The sequence below is a fragment of the Cucurbita moschata genome, unplaced genomic scaffold, assembly GCF_002738365.1.
Source record: "Cucurbita moschata cultivar Rifu unplaced genomic scaffold, Cmos_1.0 Cmo_Scf00006, whole genome shotgun sequence".
Lineage (NCBI taxonomy): Eukaryota > Viridiplantae > Streptophyta > Magnoliopsida > Cucurbitales > Cucurbitaceae > Cucurbita > Cucurbita moschata.
Genome location: NW_019268522.1, coordinates 307,203 through 328,448, shown reverse-complemented (window position 1 = coordinate 328,448; position 21,246 = coordinate 307,203). Strand labels below are relative to the sequence as shown.

At 30.5% G+C, this 21,246-nt stretch overlaps 3 long non-coding RNA genes, 1 other non-coding gene and 1 pseudogene across 12 annotated transcripts; 2 read left to right on the top strand and 3 right to left on the bottom strand.

The window, feature by feature from the left end:
* Nucleotides 1–177: 177 nt before the first annotated feature.
* On the bottom strand, nt 178–250 carry TRNAA-AGC. Its single transcript has one exon. It is a non-coding gene; the product is annotated as a tRNA-Ala (tRNA).
* Nucleotides 251–8,011: 7,761 nt separating this feature from the next.
* Nucleotides 8,012–12,190, top strand: LOC111443869 (annotated as a pseudogene).
* Nucleotides 12,191–14,038: 1,848 nt separating this feature from the next.
* LOC111443896 lies at nt 14,039–17,580 on the bottom strand. Of its 9 annotated transcripts, none has more exons than XR_002710587.1 (7): nt 17,489–17,580; nt 17,238–17,366; nt 16,985–17,115; nt 16,498–16,593; nt 15,181–15,941; nt 14,716–14,809; nt 14,039–14,258 (listed from the first exon to the last, which is right to left on the bottom strand). It is a non-coding gene; the product is annotated as an uncharacterized LOC111443896 (long non-coding RNA). The 9 variants fall into 9 exon arrangements; XR_002710591.1 differs by lacking the exon at nt 14,039–14,258 and having other exon boundaries at nt 14,634–14,809; nt 15,181–15,207; nt 15,642–15,941; XR_002710586.1 differs by lacking the exon at nt 14,039–14,258 and having other exon boundaries at nt 14,634–14,809.
* On the top strand, nt 17,489–18,140 carry LOC111443899. The gene is made up of 3 exons (XR_002710595.1): nt 17,489–17,575; nt 17,800–17,826; nt 18,078–18,140. It is a non-coding gene; the product is annotated as an uncharacterized LOC111443899 (long non-coding RNA).
* LOC111443898 lies at nt 17,780–19,272 on the bottom strand. The gene is made up of 3 exons (XR_002710594.1): nt 19,262–19,272; nt 17,991–18,266; nt 17,780–17,867 (listed from the first exon to the last, which is right to left on the bottom strand). It is a non-coding gene; the product is annotated as an uncharacterized LOC111443898 (long non-coding RNA).
* Between the last annotated feature and the right edge of the window lie 1,974 nt (nt 19,273–21,246).

The following is a 21,246-nucleotide window of genomic DNA, read 5'->3' as shown; positions in this document are numbered from 1 at the left end:
ATAAAAAAAAAAAAAAAGGAAGAGCAATGATACTTGTCGTTCTTGCTGCTTACAATAATGGAGGAAAGGTCTTGTATGACCCACACATATTTGTGCTTAGATTTTTAGAATTGAGTTTTCAACTAACTGCACCTCAAACATGATAATAATTGGTATATGAAAATATATTTAAAAAAATGGAGATGCGGGGTATCGATCCCCGTACCTCTCACATGCTAAGCGAGCGCTCTACCATCTGAGCTACATCCCCAAGTTGTATGCTGCTACAAATTTTATTAATTTCGTCGTTATCATGTACATTATTGAGAATTAATGTACCGGTTAAGAACCAATTATAGTTGGATATTGGCTTCCGGTTAGGTCAGGATTTAAAGAAAAAATACCCATATGATAAGAGGTTTGTGTGGGGGCATCCCCGTCCGTACACTTCAAATGGAATTTTGTTTTATTTTATTATTATTTTTAGTACATTAAAATAGAATATTCGACATTATTGCTAGGCCCCAATCAATTCCCTGAGTATTAGTTTATGTTAAACCAATTATACAAATAATTATCACTTTTTACAATTATGTTCTTATATTTCTTACTTGGGTCGCTATTTTTACCATTTAAGTTGATCAAACTATAATTTAATTGATAAGATACAAATTAATATTTTAAATATCGAGGGTTCGATCTCCATTCTATCATTACTGAACTCAAAAAAGTGAAATATAAATTATTTTGATTAAAAACCATAAAGAAAGATTTTTTTTTTATTATTCTTTTTTTTTAGCACAAACTTTAAAAATTAAAAGGATTCAACTTATAATTTAATAGACTATGAATGGTATATAATAATTTGGTTTTGTGTGGTCCACATATAGTAAATTTGGGAAGAAATATATGTTGACCGATTTCCTAAACAGTAGGGTTGGTTGTAGTCTAGCTTAGGGTTTCATGAGACTCATTAACTTCTTTACAACCAATTGTCATTTTCAGGATGGATTCATATAATTTAGTTGCCGGAAATTAAATAAATTTTATATATATATACCTCTTTCAATAGCCTCTGGGAACATTAAACAAATGTGTTTGTGTTAAAAAAAAAAATCTCATAGTTTTTATAGATTTTTGGAATAATTCGATAAATTTAATATATTTTTTTTTTAGAATGACGAAATGACTATAGATAAAATTTATCCTATTTTTATATTGCGATGGTCGATTATTTACATACAGTTGCGTATCTACGTTTTTTTTAGAGTTAATATCAATAATTCAATTTATCGAACGATAAACATGCTCTATAGAGCTACAAAACAATTAAATTCAAAATGTTAAATTGTATCTTACAGGAATTAATGATTGAAGTTCAAACTAATGTGATTCCTTTTAATGGCCAATTCAATATTGTTGGATTTTAATGTTATATTAATGGTAGAAATAATGCTTTATTTATATATATAGAAACGTGTCGAGCGCTTAATGCATAAAGTGGAGAGATTTTTATAGATGCCAAACATGGAGCACTTAGAATTTTTTCTTCAGTCATATACTTCTAATTTATTTGAGTGCCACAACACATGAAAAATGAGAAATATGAACAGTTAATCAAAGGTTTCGGTTCTTCAAAAACTCAAAACTCAAAACAAAAACATTACCATTCGACTCCTAACATATCATATGAATGTATTAAATTTAGGAACGTGCTTCTTTTCCAAATTTTTGATTAAAATAATTAGAATTTCATCCATGAATTACTCAATATAAGTAATAAAAAAAATACCTATAAATAAATAAATATATATATATATATATATATATATATATATATATATATATATATATATATATATATTATTAGTATTTTTTAATTGAGATCAAATTAGGAGAGACAAAACGGGGAACAAGTATGGTGAAAAAGGTAAAGCCTTATTTGATTTTTAGAAACAATAATGATTGAAGATATCTCCCACTTTGAAATGGGGTAACATTTCCATCTCTCCCAAACATTATTCTCTTCATCAAATTTGGTAAAGATTTGTGTCCGTAATTTATGTCCATTCTTCAAACAAAAAAGAGGACCACTTCAGCTACTGCCACAAAATATATATTTTATTTATTTATTTATTTGTCTAATTCTGGTGTGAAAAGAAATTAATTTTATTTGAAAAACTGTTCTTAAATTATTATTTTTTTAATTCAAATTATTGAGAGAGGGGGAAAAGGATTGGGACCAAAAGAACTTAAAATACATGTGACTGTAGAGCACAAGAAAATGAAATAGTTTTTGTGTGAAAAATAAATTAAATATATTTGAAAAATCATTCTCAAAGTAGTTTTTGTTATAAATATGACAATATACTGGTTCTCACTCTTTTATTATTTATTATTTCTTTCGTATCTCCATTTTTCTGTATTACTAATTAAAATAAATAAATAATTTAGCATTTATTAAATTATTTACATCTTCCATATTTTTAAATTTTTTTAAAATTTATGAACTTATTAGGTCTCATTTAATAAACTTGTTTTTTATAACTATTTAATATTGTCCAAATCAAAGGCACGAGAGCTTATACTCAAAATGGACAATATCATGTCATTGTGGAGAGTTGTGATTCATAACATGGTATCAGAGTCATGCCCTAAACTTAGCCATGTCAATAAAATCCTCAAATATCGAACAAAGAATTGTGAGCTTCGAAGGTGTAGTAAAAAATGACTAAAGTGTAGAACAAATGGTATACTTTTTCGAGAGCTCCAGAGAAAGGAGTCGAGTCTCGATAAGGGGAGGCTTATAGTGTACTTTAATGGAGAGGAGGATTGTTGAGGATAATTATAAGTGAATTTAGTGGAAGATCATGAGTTTATAAGTGAAAAATACTATTTCCATTGGTACGAGGCCTTTCGAAAAAGCCCAAAGTAAAGCCACGAGAGCATATACTCAAAGTGGATAATATCATGTAATTGTGGAGAGTCGAACCGAAATATCTCCTCTAATTTTAGGGTTTAAAAGTATAAATTTTAATAATAATAATAATAATAATGAATGGTGGTAGTTAAAATGTGCTGATGTCATATTTAGCATTAAGACTTGGCAACTTTTTGTCTCAAATTTGATGATTATCCATTTGTCTTCATGGCCATGTCTTCTTCAAATTAGTTAAATTATTTTTTAAAAGCATTAATCACTCGTTTATGAAAAGGAAAATTAATTCATGCTAAAGACAGAAAAGACCCTGATCAAAGTCGTGCATTCATATTTATGAAAAGGAAAAACCCTACATTCATGCATGAATAAGGGCAGTTGTGTAATAAACCATCACTCGTTTCCCTCAAAAAAGAAAAACAAAACAGTGCCTTAATTATTTGAGATTAAATTGAGTTTTTGTTGTCTTCACGTAGTTGTTGCCCTGTCTCCATCAATTTGGGGTTTGCCTCCCTTTCATATCCATCTAAAAAATGTACTTTTTCTAGAAGACTTTAAAAAATATTTTAAATTATATTAAACAACATGATTATCATATAATTTCTATTTTTAAATGGTAAATAATTTTGTGAATTTACTCCATTCCAAAAAAAAAAAAAAAAAAAAAAAATTGTTATTCTAGTATTTTTTTTTAAATGGTAAATAATTAAGAAAATTTAACTTAATATTTAAATTTCTTACTACTCGGGTTCCGAATTGAAAATTTGATTCGACATTAGGTAGTTTTTGTTAGATGAACACGACTCTCCACAATGGTATGATATTGTCCACTTTGAGTATAAAGTCATGATCATTCATTCCCTAAATTAATCGATGTGGGACTTTCATCATCCAACACCTCCTCTCAAACAAAGTAACTATGCCTTCGAGGAGACTCGACTGGCACAACTAAATTTAGGGCATGACTCTGATACCATGTTACTATCCACAATAATATGATATTGTCCACTTTAAGTATAAAGTCTCATGGTTTTACTTTAGGCTTCCCAAAAGACCTCATACCAATGGGAGAGTATTCTTTGATTATAAACTCATGATCATTCCCTAAATTAGTCGATGTGGAACTTTCATCAGCCAACGGTTCTAACATTCCCTATCCTCAGACGATCTTAATATGAAAATAAAAAACCCATGATCTTATTTTTTATTTTCATATTAACTCCATATTACCAAAAATAACTTATTCTTCCTTTTTTTCTTAATTTCAAATTAATTGTTTAATAGTTTAAAAAAAAACTATAATTTATTATTTATAAAATTTTTATCAATATATACGAAATTACTTATAAAATTTTATCATATGATGCAGCTTTTAATATTTCTAATCATGAGGATTAAATTTATAAAAAAACAAGTTTGGAAAAAGGCAATTATTAAAAAATTAAAAGAAATTATATATAATACAAAAACATATATTTCTTTCAATGTCAAACTCAAGAAAAAGGCGATATGAAGGTTATTGTGAATAGTGATTGAGAAGAGAATATTAATGGAGGACTGTTGAGAGAAAGCTCTGTCGTGTATTTTGTAATAATAATATTATTATTATTATTAATTTGTAGAAAAATGTGTGAAAAATAAAATTTCGTACATGTGTAGATGGACGTCCAAATCCAATTGTAACTCTCGGACGACATAGCTGTCTTCCTCCACTGCCAGCTTTGCTCTTACTTTTACATTAATGTATCATAATTAGCGTGTGTACTAAGTTTACTTTTACCCTAATTATTTACTCTAAATTTTTTTCTTAATTTCGTCAATGTGTTAGATGATTTATAAACAAAGAATAATACTCCCTATTGGTATGAGGCCTTTTTGAAAAGCTCAAAGCAAAGCCATGAGAACTTATGCTCAAAGTAGACAATATCATACCATTGTGGAGAATCGTGTTCGTCTAACAGTATGATCTCTTAATTTAAAAATATATATTTTATGTTTATTAAATTATGCTCGTATTGAATCTTTATCGCTTCATACGTTAATTTAGTTAAATATATTTATTTATTTTTATTAATATTTTTAGTTAGGGTAGATGATTTTTTTTATTATTTAACCTTATTAAATTGGACATTTAATTTAAATAAATTGCAGAATTAATACCTTCTTTGTAGTTGAGTTTTTATGTTTCTTCTGGTTAAATTACAATAAGTTTTTTAAAAACTTATTTTATGTTCAATATATTTATAAAAGAATTAGAATATTTAAATATTATTTAATTTAATACGTATAAATGATTGAGAATTATTAAAAGTGAGTCCTTGATTAATTTAGTGGAAAATCATTAGTTTATAAATGAATAATACTATTTCCATTGGTACGAAGCTTTTTAGGAAAGCCCAAAGCAAAATTCTGAGAGTATATATTCAAAGGTGACAATCTCGTACCATTGTGAAAAGTCGTGATATAATTTTTAATTGAATAATTAACTTTTTGTTAACAAATTTGTTGTGCCCATTAATTCTCATGGCTGGTCGGGTGGACAAATAATTTTCTATTTTATTTAGTTAGGTGGGGTAAATTTATTATTAAATGAATTAATTGGACTCTAAATTCAAAGCAAAAAGCCTTTTCGAGATCAAATCAACAGTTAAGTTTCTATTAATCAATAATTAAGTCTATAGCATTATATTTGCTTAGTCTTTTTTTTTTTAATTTTAATAAAAAAAACTGAGTGCTTTTATAGTTGGATGAAATTATTTATTGCATTAACTTTTTGAAAATAATTGTTTGAGAACTAAATTTGTAGGAATATTAATTATCATAAAAAAAAAGTTACAAAGTTTGCACGATGGGTTAATATAAATCAACATTGGTGAAAATGTAAAAAGAAACCAGATTAAGTGATCATAGTCAAAAGTTATGGAGATTTAATCATGTTTTTCTTTGTGTGTTATGTATTAGATTGGTACTTTTTTTTGTTCGTTCCTTCTTAATTCTTTTTGTTTTTTGAAATATATTTGAAATTATGATACCATATCTGAGGGTGATTATGAGGATATGATTATCTGATGAATGGCTCTAATACTATGTTAGATGAACACAACTCTCCACAATGGTATGATATTGTTCACTTGAAGCATTAGCTCTCATGGCTTTGTTTTGGGTTTCCCCAAAAGACGTCACACCAATGGAAATAGTATTATTTTATTATAAACCTATGATAATTCTCTAAATTAGCGGATGTGGGACTTTCATTATCCAACAATGATGACTAAGAAAAACTTAAAATAATTGAAAATTACTACATATATTACTAATAAGGTACATTTTCATTCTCGGTGACTCAATCGGTAACTTCATAGTTAAATATGTTTTGTTTGGAATAATTTTATGTTTGGCCTGTTAGGATCGCTCAATAACGCACGCTATTAAGATTGCTCAAGATGAACACAAATAAGAGAATAAATTTAAAGAAGAATATTGATTAAAAGTTTTATTGATAAATAAACGGAAGAAAAAGGATTTAAGAAAGGAATATGGACTAAAGGTTTTATAGATCATTTCAGCATATACAATGGTAGATAAGGAAGAAAGTAAATTTTGGAAGGTGACTAATGGAATATATAAAATTTTATTTTACTAAATATAGCGTGGGGAAAAATATTAATAAAAAATTAATTGTATAATATTGAGAATTTTATTATATATTTATTAAAAACAAAAAGTCCTATATATTTACCCAGGAAGTGGGCGGGCCCCACGTTTCATAAATTTCTTTCTTAGCCTTTATTCTTCTAATTTTCAAGGTTTGCGGCTGTCGACAGACAGAGAGAATAATTTATTATTATTATTATTTTATTCACCAAGAAGACAATTAAGAGATTATGTTTGTAAAATGGTCTTTGAATTCCAAATATGTTGTTTGGGGGTTCTTCTATTCAATTTCTCCAAACAAATATTCATTTTTTATAATAATATTTTGGTTTTTAATCTTTATATTTTCTTAATTTTAATTTTTGAAAATAGTACCAATGTTTAAGTGATGTTTATTTTTTTTACCATAAGAATTTAATAAACTTGTAAATGCAAAAAAAAGAATGTAATATTTTTTATAATAAATGAAAAAAAATATATAGAATTGATATTAATGTGATTTAAAATGTTGTAAATAGTCTTTTATCTTATTTTTTTATTAAAATTTTTGTCACAATATTGAAATTATTAGTCCATTTTTAAGCTTGTTTTAGTTTTTAAAATATATGAACAAAAAAAAAAAAAATCTATAACTCGAAATAGTGTTTATAAATTTAATTTTAAAAAATTAAATAGTAATATTGTAAAAATAGCAATTATAAAAATAAAAATTTGGGCTTGCAAGTCGGCGGTTGAAGAGAGATAGAAAAAAGGCCATTATAGTAATTGGGCTTTTGGACGAATTTTTGCTTTCCCGCTTCCATCCTCGCTTGAAATATAAATTATTTTATTTTTTCCAACTACCTTTTTTTTTCTTTTATTTTAAAAAAATAATTCCATTACAAGAAAAATAATTATTTATCCGAGCATATTAGCATATATTACCTTCTATTTAAAATTGAAGGGGTTTCATCGCGAACTCAAAATAATAATAATAATAATAATAAATAAATAAATAAACTAAAATGTGAAATTAAAAAAATAAAATTTAAAGTTTGAGCTTGCAAATTAATTATTCACTCATATATATAAATTCACATATTATAATTATAATTATAATTATTTAGCTTTATTTTTCGAGTTATTCTCATTTGGATGATCTGTATAGTTAATTTCATTAATGAAATTAACCATATAGTTATTTGATATTTTCATAATTATATTATTAGAATATCTATGCTTTGTTTTTTTTTCTAATTTTGAAGATGAATTTATTAATAAAAAATATATTTCGTTTTATTTTTCGGGTAAAAAAAGTACAAATGGAAATTAGAAAAAAAGTTGAGGATAAAAGTGAAATATCTTGTAAAGGAAAGGGTAGTAATGGGAATTTACGAAGGGCGCGAAATTGCGGTATATATAGCGAAAACACTGGCCCAACATCAGTCGAACCAAATCCTCGTCGTCGTTTTCTCTGATTCTTAGCAACATCAATCGCTTTCTCTTCATTCTCATCTATCTCTCAATCTCCTCAGTCGGGCCGTAGCCACAACGCAGATCTTTCCTTCTTTCTTCTCGGAGGCCGGCGCCGATCTACACGTTACCATATCTATTTCCTAGTTGCTGTAACGAAGTCGATTTCAGCGTCTGTCTCGTTTCGGAGGTTTGTCTATCTACAAGTTTCGTTTGCTTTCTGATTAAGAATGATTGCTCTTTGAATTTGTTGTTATTTGTAGAGTATTGATGGTGTCATTCTTCTCTCCGATGGTGAAAATCGCTATTTCGAATGCTACAGGTTAGTTCTTCTCTCTTGTTTCATATTTTACTGGAGCTGGAAAGCTTGTTCTAGTACTCTGATGATCTATTCCTGTTTAGAATTGGTAAAAAATGATTTCTCTATAAATACGGAATCATTGAGTTGAATACTGTTGGTGCTGTTCTTGTCTCTGGTGGTGACAATCGTAATTCCTTATGCTATAAATAATTCCTACTCATACTTTGTATGCGCGTGGAACTGGATCTTGTCTCTGCTTTCATTTCCTGTGGCTTTTTCATGGATTATTTCTCTATGTATTTGGAGTCGTTGATTTGAGTATTCAAAATTATTGCCAATAATTTCTGACGTTCTTTTATTTTACTTTGTCATGAATTCTTTTGATTATAATTCTGATTTCCAAGTTTGTTTACTCGGAAGTATAGTACTGTAAATTGTGACTTAATATTCTTTGACAAAGAACTCTCGGAAGTTATATCGTACGCAAGTAAAATTTTGTTATAGTAAGCTTCGGTTTCAAGTTTTTAAATCTATTTTCCAACTTAGAATCTATGCATGTCTAGTTACATCAGGTTTCCAGTTTTAAAATTCTACGGAAGTCAATCAATTTGATAGGCACCTGGTCGATAACTTTTCTATTCGTCTTTTGTAATTTTTTTTTTCTTATTGCATTAATCGTCTGGACTAGGTTAATATCAAAGGCAGGTGACTTTTCGAGCTTTGTTTTCATTTGAATTAATAGTTGGATTGGCCTAAGCTGATGCTCTTATCCTAGTATTCTGAACATTTGGTCATATGATAGAATTAATAAAAGATTAATTTCTCAATGAATTTGGAGTCGTTAAGTTGAATGTTGAAGGTTCTTGTCAATAATTTCTGGCGTTTATTTAACTTGATGGTTATCTGATTGTAAATTTGATCTCCAAGTTTATTGGTTGGAAGTAAAGTACGGTAGTCTGTAACTAAATATTCAAACTAGTCTCTGAAATTTGTAGTAGACGCATGTGAAGTTTTGTTATAGTTTGGTTACGTTCATGTTTTAATCTTCTCCTAAGACTCGATGAATTTATAGTCACCACTCTCATCAATATACAGTCACGTTAGCTCGAAGTTTTAAAATTCCACGAAAGTAAATCAACTCGGTAGACATCTGGTTGATAACTGCTCTCTTCTTTGATAATATTTGTTAATTGCATCAATCTTCCGACCTCCGGCTAGGTTTATATATTCTGAAGATTTGGTCATATCATAGAATGAACAAAAGATTAATTTCTCAATGAATTTGGAGTCGTTAAGTTGAATGTTGAAGGTTCTTGTCAATAATTTCTGGCCTTTATTTAACTTGTTGGTTATCTTGATTGTAGATTTGATCTCCAAGTTTATTGGTTTGAAGTAAAGTACTGTAATCTGTAACTAAATATTCAAACAATTCTCTGAAATTTGTAGTGGACGCATGTGAAGTTTTGTTATAGTTTGGTTACGTTCATGTTTTAATCTTCTCCTAAGAGTCGATGAATTTATAGTCACCACTCACATATACAGTCACGCTAGGTCGAAGTTTTAAAATTTTACGGAAGTAAGTCAACTTGGTAGACATCTGTTGATAACTGCTCTCTTCTTTGGTAATTTTTGTTTATTGAATCAATCTTCCGACCTCCGGCTATGTTTATATCATGCTAGAAACAAATGATTCTTTGAATTGGTATTTTAGATTAAGCTGTCTGTTAGTTTTCTCACTTGCAACAAATAAGAATACTTCATAGTAATTGATTTTCAGACTCTGCAGGTCGTATTAGGTGGTCTAAGATTGTGGCACCTCTGAAAGACCTTCCTTCTGTAAAGTCAACAACTGTAACACACTACGATCACACAAATGATCCATGTTTCAAGCAACGGTTTAGTAAATCAGAAGAAGAGCAAACTTCTGTGGTTAAGACAAATCTTGTGCCGCCTTACTTGAAGCGGAGTGGATTTATTCCCCGGAAAGTAGAGGATTTTGGAAATGGTGCATTCCTAGAGATTCACGTTGCTCCATACCCCCTTGACATGGTAGAGACAAATCATCAAAAGCCTGGATCAAAGATCCTTCCTGTTACTGTGGATGATCATGGAAATGTTGCAGATGATGCTATCGTCAAACTGAACGAAACATGAAGACCTCATTCCAAAGATCTTGAAAAATGATGAAGATGAGGGATTGCAGAGAGAGATAGAAGAAACAGCCTAGGAAACGAAGTCTGCCCTTGAAGAGTTGGTGAACGTAAGATTAAGTGCAGCTCTGCCTAAAAAAGTAGCCAAACAATCATCAGATTCGAAGTTTATTAAGTCATCTCAGCAATCGGCAGCGTTTAATTCAGGCGCCAAAGAGAGAATCATTAGAATTTGAAATTGAGCCAGTTGATCCACTCGAGCCTCCAAAGTTCAAACATAAGTGTGTTCCTTGAGCTTTTGGGTCTCCACCGGTGCCTGTCATGCATTCCCCTCGTCCTGTCACTGTGTGAAGGATCAGCAGGACTGGAAGATTCCTCCCTTTTATTTGAAATTGGAAGAATCCGAAAGAAGTGAGTGTCTTGCAGCTGATAGGAGAGACCTTCAAGAAGTTCAAATCAATAACAATTTTTCAAAGCTATCTGAAGCATTGTATGTTGCCGAACAGAAAGCATGAGAAGAAGTTGCAATGAGATCTAAGGTTCAGAAAGAAATGTTTATGAAGCAGAAGGAGAAGGAGTCAGAGCTTCGAGCGCTAGCTCAAAAGGCTCGGTCTGAGAGCACTGGAGCTGCCCCTGCTTCTGCAGCTCCTTATCCATCAGAGAGAAAGAGAGGTCGAAGAAGCCGATCCGTTTGGACTTGATCAGTTCTTGACCAGTGAAGAAAGGTAAGAAAGCTATGGATAAAGTTGGCAGTGGTGGAATGAGAGCGAGTGGTGGCTCATCGACATGTGATGGCTACGATGGTGGCTCCGGTAGAACTCTTATTGGATTCGAAAGAAGGCAGTAGAGGTACAATGCAAGGTACCAACTGAAACTGCTTCTGAATTGCAAGTTATATTTGTTTGCTTCTTTTATTGATTGCTATTTAATTATATGTCTTTCTTTTTTCTATTGCATTGGAAGATCCCTCGCTCATTTGGATTAAGTTTTTCGCTGCGACAGGTGGAAAAGTTGGGATCCTGATCGGGAGGACACTTTTGGGCGAAAATGAGCCAAATTTTCCACATATACCTTAAGGAGGTGACATTTTTGTTTAATGTTCTCTTTACTTGATCTGCCGATACTCTCATTTGATGAATCACTGATTCATGCATTTTCTTGAATTTCTATAATTATTATTTGTTTTTTTTTTTAAATTTGGAAATTTTCATTTTATGTACATGTTTTCTCTGGAATTTGCATGCATTTGTGCTTTCAAATAGAATGAATCTGACCTGAATTTACTTGGGAAAATTTCATGGAAATTTGTAGTATGCCCTTTTTCTTGATATGCTAGTCAATCGATTAAACTGATAATATTGGAATTGCAAATTGGGCTTTTTTTTTTATAAAAAAAAAGGAAAATTATTGAGAAACATTTGAGATTTGAATGTCATCATTTGTTTCCACATTGTTGCCTTCTTCAGCATTTGTTTCCACATTTGTTTCCACATATCCTTCACGGATCCTTTTAATTAACAACGCCCTTCTTTAGGACAGTTTCGTATCTTCCGGAATCATTGGCTTTTGAGGGCGAGGATGTCGGCAGGTATTCTCATTCACCCACTCCAATACAAATGTTAAACAAATTTACGTTTAACTACCGTCTTCCTTTTGGTGATCCACTCTAAAATTTGTGCTATAGTATGCATGTATGTATTAATTTTCCATTTACAACTTTTCTTTCCAATTTTTTTAACAGTTAATTTTATAAAAATACCCTTACATTTAACTTCAAACTTTGAAACTTGCAAAAGAATTTATAAATATCCAAAGTTTAAATTTTTATAATATTTTTAAAAAGTCACCAATATTATATAGATGAAACTTTTAACCATAAAACATTTAAATTTTTTAAGGGTGTTAATATTATTTTTAAAAGTTTAGAAGTTATTTTTAGAACTTTTTTAAAAATGGGTACTTTTGAGATAAAAATGCAAGATTAAGATTTAGCTTCTTTTTTTTTTAACCATTTCAAGTAATTGAAAACTTCTGCACTGTATTCTGATTTGTCAATTCTCCATTGATTCAATTTTTTATTTTAGATGTAATATGCAATCTTGTTTTTTCAATAGAAAACTGATTCCGTTTGTCTTGTTGCCTTATAATAATTTCTTTAGCAAAATTAAATACAGAACCGAAACTGTTCATCATTTCGATTTTATTTTACGGTTTTTCTGCAGTCTATCACCGTCCTATTTTTCTTTTCAAAATTTTTGACTTTTCATTTTAAATTCTCTTTTAAATCAGTGTTTATTTTTGAAATTGTCTCATTTGGCTGTCTTCAGCTTTGATTCTCTAAGAGATAGAGTTTCAATTCTCTAACGTATCATCTTCTATCTCTAAGTGTTTTAGAAAAGAAAAAAAAAAAGAAAAAAAAAACAGATTGCATGATAAACACATTTTCCCTACAAAAAACAATAAATAGAATGAGTAAAAATTAGTGCACGCATAATTCTTGAATATTAAAAATAGAGTTTAAATAGCATTTTACTTTTATTTCTTTTCTTTCTTAAAAATGACATTTTTAGAAAAATAAATTAACATTATTGTTTATTCTTTTCATGCTAAGGAATTACTTTTTTTAATAAAAAAAGGAAACTTTAAATGAAAGAATAGGAAAATCATAAACAAAAATATAATCAAGTTCTTATTCCTTCGTTCTCTTTAAAATAAATGACATTTTTAAAAGATTAAAAACAAATTAACATTATTGCTTATTCCTTCATGCTAAGAAATTACTTTTCTTTTATAAAAAAAGGAAACTAAAAATGAAAGAATAGGAAAATCATAAACAAATATATAAGAATGTTCTTATTTCTTAGTTTTCTCTTTAAAAGACGGAAGGCCAAAAATATTAGAGAAATAAAATTTAGAAAGAGAGACCTTAAAGAGAAGGTAGTAAGTTGAAGAGGGATTGAAAAAGGAGGAACATATTAGCACAAAAAATGGCAGTCATATTATGCTTTTTAAAATATTTAAAAAATGGCATAATCCAAAATTATATCATATTTATGAAAGAAATGTTCATAACACCTTTTAAAAAACCCACTATTTTATCACATTTTGTAAAATTGCTACAAGAAGACGAGTGGATGCGGGAGGTGAATTTGTTATGAAAGAAATTTATGTTCAATATTTTAACCAAAATCGAATGGGTGGCTAAAATGTTATTTAAAAAACAAAACAAAAACGAGAAAGGGTTTAGAAAAATAATTTGTTATGAAAAAAATTTATGTATAATTTTTTAGTACAAAAATCGAATGGGCGGCTAAAATGCTGTTTAAAAAACAAAACAAAAACAAGAAATAAAATAAGAAAGGTTGAGGAAAATAAATTTGTTATGAAAAAATTTATGTTTAATTTTTTAATACAAAATTCCAACGGGTAGCTATAATGCTGTTTAGAAAACAAACAAAAATAATAAGTATTTGATAAACATTTTTCTTGAGATAACATTTAAAAATCAGGCTACATTTTATAGTATTTGAAAAGTGCTTTATTTTTAAAAACATATGTAAAAAAAAGTAGATTACAAAACAAGAAAACCATAGGGAAAATCCTTAAAGATTTAATATAAGAACACTTAGTCAATGGATTTAGCATAGAAAAAGTATTCCGATCCGTATCCTGAACATAAAGTTTTTAAAACTCATGTTACCTGATGTAGCTTCAAATACTCCTCCAGAGATTTTGAAAATTTGGGTCTTGTTTGGAGAGACAGTTGATTAACTTACAATATTGACTTCAAAAAATTGAAAGGTTTATCAAAGAACCTATTTTTGGATTCCAATAATTAAATAACCAAAAACAAAAACAAAAAAAAGAACAAAATGGTGATTGTCATTCATACACATTTGTTCTTGAAACTTTTCAGAGAGAAATTATTTTTATGACAAATAAATATTTTAGTCCAAAATAGATTCATTCTAAGAAACATCTAACAAAAAGAATTTCAAATATCAATCTACTTAGATACAAGCACGACTAATTGACACATCAATCACGTAATTAAATAAAGGCATGCTTAGGGCAGATATTTATTGAATAATTTTTTAAAGAAATTAGAATGATATATATTGAAAAATCATGAACTAGAAAAGAAATTCATAAGGTTGCTTTAAACGGATCAAATATAATTTCAATTTATAATAATTTAGGAAATAAAAGTTTATTTACGAAACGAATGATACGATACGTACGGAAACTCACCTGATCAAGACGCAAAGATAGGTTGCATTTGTAGCACTTTAACGTCTATGCCCTTGGTTTTGCCAGGGACAAAAATGACATTTTCTGCTGCCCCACTCAGAAAAAACAACCATGCATAAGAATCAAAAGAATTAAATAATCCAAATACTCCATTTATATGGTATTTAAATGAATGCAGTTTCAGTTAAAATTTAAATAAAAAAAAATCAGAACTTTATAAATATTTGGAGCAAAATAGTAAAAAAAACGACATAAATTAGAGGCAAAACACACAGCAACAAAATCCCACGAAATAGCCTTAACAAATGTAATTGGTTTCAATAAATAATTGCCTAAATATTTTTTTAGTTTGAGTAAGACATTTTAGCAAACACAACTAGCAGAAGGTTTTAAAACATTCATTGCAAGAATAAAATAAACTAAATCAGTAAAAGAATGGACAGTGGGCACGTTACTTGTACATTATGGCTGTAGACGAGAAGCTGCTGCCAAATCAAACAATTAGAAAGCACAGAAAAGCTAGGCTAGGTTGATCAATAAGGGGAAAACTTGTTCAGGTCACTTAATCCACGAGAGAAGGAATTATTTTACTTCAAAATTGCAGCTTGAAAGTCATACATTATTTATTTCTATTATTGTTATCATTTTATCCTGAATAATATGCAGAGTTAAAATGTGCAATGAAGATTCAAAGCAACAATAACGCACAAATTGTTCTTCAAATTTTAACTTTTGAGAACGATTTGTTTGGAAAGTGAATGAAGTTAAAAAGTTATAAAATGAGACCTATACCTTTCCCCGTAGAATTTATAGCTGATATGGAGCATGCAGAAATCCAGACACTAGCACTAGTGAAGCACCAAGAGATCAGAAGCAAATTTTCTAGTCATAAAAGTTATTCAGTACGGAAACTTACTGTTCTTGAGGTAGATGGTTGTCGGTTCCTCTCTTGAACCAGCAACATCCTCAGCAATGCTTTCAAGTGGTTCTATTTGGCTGTCTTTAGCAACATCCAACGAAGTAACCAGATTATCACCCTGGAAACCATAACCATGTTACATATGATGGGAGATACGAAATTCATGAAACCATGTCAGATTTTTAATGTTATTCGCATTCATTAGCTTATTTAATGAAACATTCAATATAGGAAGATTGACCAAGTTTGAAACACTCCATTTTGGCTTAGATAGTGTCCTTCCGAAGCAACACAATACTGAAAAGTTAGGTCAAGGAACAGAGTTAAGGCCTAACAAATATTTGCCATATTCAAATCAAATATCATGTTTCAAATCCTGTCACTGAAGTCATTCGGTTGCTCTGCAAAATAATTTTCTCGAGATGTTTTAATCCACAAAGGTTTACTGCCTTTTTCCAGTTACGCCCTAACCACAGCTCTTGTAAATTGGTCAAGTTTTGTATATTTCCGTTGCCTAAAAAGCAATGTTGGATCTTCAATCACAAATACGATTATCCAAAATTTTGTGAAAAGACATGACAGATGTGAGAAACAAACAGAACTCTTATGTAATTACTTCTTCGGGAGAGAACGATTAAGCCTTTTTGTTTCGCCATTTGCCTTGCCGTTTAATTGCACATAAAGAACACTGTATGAAATATGGTAAAGCATGGATGCTCATATATTCACTTCATTATTATATATCTACGAACACTATCTGTAGAAACGGCTCTTTCTAGAAACTATACATAAAATCCATATTGTAGACTAATTGATACAACTGAGATTAAAACAAAAGATATAGAGAGCAAACCTGCGGTCTAGTGGAACCAAGCTCAAGAATCCGCAACTGTTGAAAATGACCTAGCTCTTCCATTTCAGCAACTTCATTCATAGATACATAAAATTCCTTCAGTGAATTGGAGAAAGTCATGTAACGAAGAGATTTCATTGAAAGAAACATCAAATACCTAAAGCCTCTTGAATATGCTCGCATCAGGTATTTTCGTCATTTTATCGTCTCTAAGATTAAAGTCATATAAAATAACGAAGATAAAAATAGCACGGTCTTGCATTAGTCTGGATCATCGGGCTACGTTTTCGATGATGTGATTAATTGAAAACAATCACCGAGCGACGTAAGAATATAGATATAGCTTTAGGACTCACACTGTACACATTCAGACAGCAAAAGAAACAAAGCGAAAATAGCTCTATAAAACTGCAATGCGAAGCAAGATTCCGCCAATTCTGGAACACTTCTCTAAAACTGAACGCGACCGAAGTGAACGATTGAATACCTCGAGACCTGACATGTGCGTTCCAGCGAGAAAGCGATTCAGCCGGTAGCATCATTGATGAGGTTCTGACGAAGAGAGACCTTCTTCAAGTTCTCGACCTCTCTAATCCGAGAATCGCGTTAGGACTCACACTGTACACATTCAGACAGCAAAGAAACCAAATATCTCTATAAAACTGTAATGCGAAGCAAGATTCGGCCAATTCTCTAACACTTTTCTAACACTGAACGCGACGAAGTGAACTATTGAATACCTCGAGACCTGACAGTGCGCTCCAGCAAGAAATCGATTCAGCCATAGCATCATTGATGAGGTTCTGACGAAGAGAGAACTTCTACAGGTTCTAGACCTCTCTAATCCGAGAATCGCTTTAGGACTCACACTGTACACATTCAGACAGCAAAGAAACCAAATATCTCTATAAACCTGTAATGCGAAGCAAGATTCGGCCATTTTTCTAACACTATTCTAAAACTGAACGCGACGAAGTGAACGATTGAATACCTCGAGACCTGACAGTGCGCTCCAGCGAGAAAGCGATTCAGCCGTAGCATCATTGATGAGGTTCTGACGAAGAGAGAGCTTCTTCAGGTTCTAGAGCTCTCTATCCGAGAATCGCTTCAGGACTCACACTGTACACATTCAGACAGAAAAAGAAACCAAATATCTCTATAAAACTGTAATGCGAAGCCAGATTCGGCCATTTCTCTAACACTTTTCTAAAACTGAACGCGATGAAGTGAACTATTGAAGACCTCGAGACCTGACAGTGCGCGCCAGCGAGAAAGCGATTCAGCCGTAGCATCATTGATGAGGTTCTGACGAAGAGAGAGCTTCTTCAGGTTCTAGACCTCTCTATCTGAGAATCGCTTCAGGACTCACACTGTACACATTCAGACAGAAAAAGAAACCAAATAGCTCTATAAAACTGTAATGCGAAGCAAGATTCGGCCATTTCTGGAACACTTTTCTAAAACTGAACGCGACGAAGTGAACGATTGAATACCTCGAGACCTGACAGTGCGCACCAGCGAGAAAGCGATTCAGCCGTAGCATCATTGATGAAGTTCTGACTAAGAGAGAGCTTCTTCAGGTTCTAGACCTCTCTAATCCGAGAATCAAAACTCGAAAGTCGATTTTCCGTCAGGTCCAATTCCGTTAAACTCGAAGGCAACTCGGATGTAGTCGAGATCGTGGACCACAAAGCTTGTGAGATCGAGAATCGTATAATCGAGATCATCCGCCTCTGATTCAGCTACAGCGTCCATGCAAAACCTAGAAGCTTGAAGCTGAAGCTTGTTTAGCAGAGAAATTGAGGTTGAGGTACTGCTTGTGCTCAATTTATGGAATTCTGACCGTTATGCGTCACGAAACGATCTCTTGGTATTTAAACACTGGATCAGGCCTGATGTTTGGGCTCGAGGCCCAATTTGAATGATGGGCTTTTTAAAAACTGATCCAATACAAGCCCACAACTATGTTTTGAGTAGACCCATTTAATAATCATTTAGGTTTTTATTATTTGTCTTTTAAAATTGTATTTATTTTCAATTTTTTCTAAATAAATTTCATCTTAAATAAAGATTAGAAATAATAATAATGATGATAATAATAATTTGCTTAAAAAAATTTCTTAGTGCTCAAAACTTTATTTAATTTATAGACTTATTTTTAAAAATTAAAAAATAAATTTGTTACCTAGTCTAATATTTCATTTCTATTTTCATTTTTTTTTCACGACTTATTTAATTCTAATTCATTAAGAAAATAAAAACAAAATCTATATTTTCAAATTTTGGCCTGTTTTAAAAAATCATCATTTATAAATATTTGTAGGTTAGATAATTTTTTAAAATTCAACCAATTTTCAATTCATATTTTAATTTAATGTCAAATCTTGATGCAATTTCTTTTTAAATTAATTTTTTTCCCTTCTTGCCATCCAAGCTATGGAGGTTTCTAAGAAACATCCAATCATATAATTAAAATATATTCTCCATAGATATGAAATAAAATTAAGAATATTTATTTTATTCGCATAAATAAAATTAATTGACTTAAATTAATTTGAATGGTTCAATCAATAATACTTTCAATTTTTTTTTTTTTTTGAAATACAAATAAAAATAAATTCAAGTAATAACATTATTATAAGATTTAAAAAGTATAAATACAAATACAAGGATATTCTTTCTTTGATATTATTGTCTTCCTTGTTTTTTTAAATGATTTTCATAATTGTTTTTATTTATTTATTATTATTATTATATGTTACACATACAGACAGGTGGTAAGTCAATATCAAACAGACCACTAAGATTGGGAATACCAACTATTTTTAATTAATTAATTATATATATATATATAACAAAAAAAAAAACTAAGAAATATGTTTTAAAATATAGAACAGCGACTTGTGTTTCACGAGGCACACCTTGAATTCAATTAAATTTGTAGTGTTAGTTGGACATATTTGCTTACATTCTTTTTAAGAAATTATTAAGAAGCCATACTTTAATTGTTTCAAACTAGAATTAATTAATTACTTTTAGGTAAGAGGTATTGAGTTCATTCTAATAATTCACTATTTATAAAAATTATAGTTTTTAATGGATACGATCTTGGGAGAGTCTTGTTATTTATCCTCGCTTTTAAGAGTGAAAACTATCAACTGTTAGGAATCACGGATCCCCACAATGGTATGATATTATCCAATTTGACCATAATCTCTAGTGCGTTTGTTTTAGGTTTCTCAAAAGACCTCATACGAATAGAGAGATAGAGTGTTTCCCACGGATAAATTGACGATCTTCCACTAAATTAACCAACGTGGGACCCACTCCTAATAATCCTCAACATCCACACATACCAACACAAGTTAATTCATCATGTTTTGTCCTCACTCACATTCATTGTAAAAAAATTCTTAAGAGGTTATTCAGTATAAAATTGCTCCAACAAAACATACTTAATCATAGAGTTCTTCGGATTAAGCTACGGAGAAGGAATTTGCAACTTGTTGGTATAAATAGTAATTTTCATTTGCTTTCAGCCTTTTTTAGCCATCTTATCCTTAGGATTGCTCTCATTTGGATGTGATCTTGGTTCATTCATGCGTTATTTCTTTATTCGGATGCCACATTTACACACTATACGAACACGAATATCGAGAAAACAAGAATTTTGAATGAACGAGTAAAGATAAAGTGATATTCATATATGAATGAATATTTTATAATGGATAAATGTAGCAAATTCTAAAGTGAAATGCAAAAATCAAAAAGGGTATGTGACAATTGATATATTTAATTTAAAAAGGTAATATTATATGCTTATTGATTGCCTTCTTTTTCCTCCTCCATTTATTAGTGAAAAGCTATAGGAATATATAGCTAATGGAGATTGCTTTATAACAAGTTTCTACAAAAGTTTGACTTTGGGTTCCTCTTTTGAGGCATGCTTGGCTTTGTAATGATGATGTTCCGAATGGGTAGCAGATTGGTTTCTCTTTAGCCTGAAAAAAGAAACCACTTTCATGAAAGACCCAACTTGTTATCCAAACTTGAATTCTTCAATAATTATATCATAATTTTGCATTAACAAAGCTAAAGTGTCCTCCTTCATCATTGTGATTGACTCGGCCCTGACCATTCGAAGGGATTCTCTAAAGTCTTCAGACAATTCGGAGACCATCTGGACGATAGTCAGTTGGGCATTATCTAAGTCTTCGGTGCGTTCCTCCATTTGAGCAACAGAACCCGTCGAACAATCCTCATGCTTGAAGATACTAGCTCTTGATGCCTTGTCTTCTAGGACATCGACCCTAGTCATTAATTCAAGGATAGGCATTGTTTAAAGGTGGCGTGCCATCTCGTCGAACCTGTCGGCTTTAGCGGACATCTCATTCATGCGAGATTCCAAAAGTCTTATTCCGTCGTGAACTTCACTCATGCAAAGTAACTGTTCTTTGATTTTAGCTAATCGATCAGTATGGGTCTTGTCCAGTTGTTTCGCAGCGAGCATATTTGCGTAATGCCTTCCTAGGAGCCGGATGTAATTTCCTTTTTTTTAGATTAGTTTCAAACCACTTTGGTTAAAATGAAATTAATTATTGACATTCTAGCTTTAAAATGAAGATACAACGCTCACAAATCTAGGGAACAAAATAGAAAAAATTGACTAAACTAGGTCAGTCATACTAAACCAAACGAAACCGATATAAGTGAATCAAGTCAACTAATTCAATTGAATTGGAGCTACAA